This window comes from Nanorana parkeri, unplaced genomic scaffold (genome assembly GCF_000935625.1).
Source record: "Nanorana parkeri isolate BGI_ZX_2015 unplaced genomic scaffold, ASM93562v1 scaffold1, whole genome shotgun sequence".
In the NCBI taxonomy this organism is placed as follows: domain Eukaryota; kingdom Metazoa; phylum Chordata; class Amphibia; order Anura; family Dicroglossidae; genus Nanorana; species Nanorana parkeri.
Window position 1 is genome coordinate 1 of NW_017306269.1, and position 3,671 is coordinate 3,671.

Genomic DNA, 3,671 nt, shown 5'->3' on the forward strand with positions numbered 1-3,671 from the left:
TAGAGAGATACAAAGTAACATTGTTGATAAACATTGATCAGGGGTTTATAAGCACAGTCCTCCTGCCTGGGATCTCACTGTCAATGTACGGAGACCTCCAACCCTGAAGCTTCATGTGTCACCCCTCTTCCTGCTTCCCTATGTAGCCCCAGTGCAATGCAATGGAGGCTGATTGGTCCATGACCCCCCTTTCCCTGGAGATGCTCCAATGGAGGGTATTTTTTGTTTTTTTGTTACATTCCGCCCTAACTGCAGTTTTTGCTTTTCACACATTTGCAGTCTGAGAAGAGTTTGATCTCTGTCACCTGCCGGAAGTGGTGAAGAGAACTTATCTGATGCAGTTTTGGTTCCCCTGGTAGAGGAACTGACATCAAACTGACAGCGTTTTCACAATGCGAGGTGGGGGGTGGGGGGAGTACTGGCTGCACATAACATTCACCTCTATTCTCTTCATTGTTTTATCATTTTTCCGCAGAACGAGGGGAAAGTCTCCGGGTTTTCCTCTGAGCTTCATACAACCAATAAAAGATCAATAAAGATGACATAATAATGGAAACACGGATCACATGAGATCTGACCCAACGTGGCTTGTATGGTGTCATATCTATTTCCTTATTCTACTCACAATCCAAACTAGAAAAACAAACACGATACACAGCTAACACACCGAGGTGATACGGATCCTCAGTCATCATCAGTCCAAAGACATCGGAAGATCTCAATCACAAGGCTAGAAATAAAGATCCCTATTCTTGGCTAAAGTCTTGTGAATTGAGATCAGTATGAGGTTCCCTGAGGGGATATCATGATGGAGGATTACTTTAAACCCGTGGTTCTCAACTGGTGGGTCATGACCCAGAAGTGGGTCGCGGTCCCATGTTCTGTGGGTCACCGCATGCCTTCCACTGCACTAGATGAGAGGTTCCTCAGCCCCCCTCCATAATGCATCGCTGTGATAGGCCGCCTGGCGCTGATTGTCAGCTTAGGGTGGGCTGGGGATATGGCCGGGAGGGAGCTCCATTCATACCTGCATTGCTTATAGCTCCCTCGCCTGACAACACATTGTGGCTCCCACCACCTCTACAGGGAGTGCAAGGGAACTGTACAAGCAATGCAAGTATGGATGTAGCTCCATCACAGTACAGCAGCCCACACTACACCTCTAAAATGGGGGGGGGGGGAATGTGTGTGTGAGATTGTGTCTGTCAGTGTTTTAATCACAAACTACTACGCAATCACACCTACTGCTCATTCTGGTGTGAGAGGTGCGTTGCGTTGCGTTGCCGTTCATTTTATTGGCACCCCAAATACACCTCTCGCACACAGTTTGGCTGTGTGCACCGGAACATGCGGTACCGCAATGCCGTGTGCTCCAGTGTGTAGCGACATGGGTCGTGACTTAGTGTCCAAGGGCAAATGTGGGTCCTGCGGTTATACAGGTTGAGAACCATTACAGGCTGGGAAGGGCTCCCGTCGTGTCCCTTGGTGACCTCACTGGGGAGGAAGTTGTATGTCCTTCAGAACATCGGTCCCCTCAGAAATATGTTTATCTCGGATAACTTTCAGGTGTCTCCGGTGAAGGTTCTGGTGATCCTCCATCATACAAAGACATTGCAGACAATTGTGCTCTTCCAGCCTTGTGGTCACAGTTTGGTGAAGACCCTTTTCTGTCCCCCCCATGACTGTCCCCCATGTACAAAGCCAGCTCCATACAGATATGGTGTGACCAGTGTGGTGGAGGAACTCGAGTGTCCTGAGCAGAGCCCTGACCTCATCCCTACTGAACACCTTTGGGGTGAATTGGGACCCTGATTGTGAGCCTGGTCTTCTCACCCAACATCAGAACCTGAAGAGGGTTATTTAAAAGGATGCCATACGTAGAGTGTATGAGAAGCTTTTATCTCCAACAGTGATGTGAACCCAACATCCATGGTTGCCACCTGACCATCACACCTACCTATATGATCAGAACTATTTGGACCCTCCTCCTAATGATGGAGTTCAGGGGTCTCCAGTGAAGGTTCTGGTGATCCTCCATCATACAAAGACATTGTAGACAATTGGGATCTTCCAGCCTTGTGGTCACAGTTTGGTGAAGACCCTTTTCTGTCCCCCCCATGACTGCCCCCTGTGTACAGAGCCAGCTCCATACAGACATGGTGTGACCAGTGTGGTGGAGGAACTCGAGTGTCCTGCACAGAGCCCTGACCTCCACCCTACTGAGCTCAACCCTACTGACCTCAACCCTACTGACCTCACCCTACTGACCTCACCCTACTGAACACTTTTGGAGTGAATTGGAATATTTGTGAGCCGGATCTTCTCATCCCAACATCAGTACCTGACCTCACAAATGGCCACAAATTCCCACAGCCACCCTCCTAAACCCCCCAAAACTTCCCAGAAGAGTGGAAGGTGCTATTTCTGGGGGTCAACTCCATATTAATGTACGAGAGGAGAGGGGGGCAACAAATCCATCGTAATAGAAATGGGGGAGAGGAGAGGTGGCAAATTCCATATTAATGGCAAAGAAGGGGAGGGGGGCCATAATGGCCATGAAGGGGGGTTGGATGGCAACTCCATATTAATGGCCATGAAGGGGGGTTGGGTGGCAACTCAATATTAATGGCCATGGTTTTGTAATGGGATATCCATCAAGCTCACATACGATGTTCGGGGTTCACAGATTTCGGCCACATCACATGATCTGAAGTTGAGATAAATAAAGCAATAGAGGTGACTATTACAGAAGTCCCACCGGTGGAGAATGACGTCCTGACTGGTTGCTAAGGGATAACTTTGTATCCTTCCAGGAAAACTGAGATAATGATTGCCGATTGTGAAGGAAGATTGTTACAATGTAATCCCCATACAATGCACTCTGTTACTGGATCACCGATCCCGGGATCACATGACATATGTTCTATGTTTCTTATCCATCACCAGCCAGAACTTTCAAAAAACAACAACCTCAAATTCATAAAACGTATTGAGAAGATCTCCTCGTGTTCCGGGAATCAGAGAGATTCCTAAATACAATGTTTATTATGATTGGATCCCTCATCTGATATAAAGTGGTCATTATAAGTTTGGGGATCGCAGTCTCTGATATCAGAGTAAAGTTTCATTCAGTCACATGGCACTCTCCCTCACGTGTATCACACAGCCCCATATATATATATATATATATACTGTACATACACACTGGACACTTCCTCCGGGATCTCGGCGCACTCACCGTACGATCTGTACATACTCCGCGTTGTCGTCCTCGGCATAGGGATCAGATTCAGTCTGTCTGGTGCCGGCCGCGCGCCCCGTCTGAGCGCCTGTCACACGCACAGTGCAGATCCTCCGCTCGCCCCGTCACTGCAGCAGCTGCATTTCCTTCTTTCAGTCAGGGGAAATTTTCGTTCCATCCCTCACTGAGCCGAGCGCGATCATCTGCAGAGTCCCAGCCACCCGACTGCTCGTCACCCTAACCCTACAGAAACGTTCCATCCCTCACTGAGCCGAGCGCGATCATCTGCAGAGTCCCAGCCACCCGACTGCTCGTCACCCTAACCCTACAGAAACTTCTGTACAATGTATCTGAACCCCAGAATGTCAAATATCGCAGCTTCCAGCCCTTGGATGTGACATCTGACCCCTCCCCCCATGTCTTCCCATCA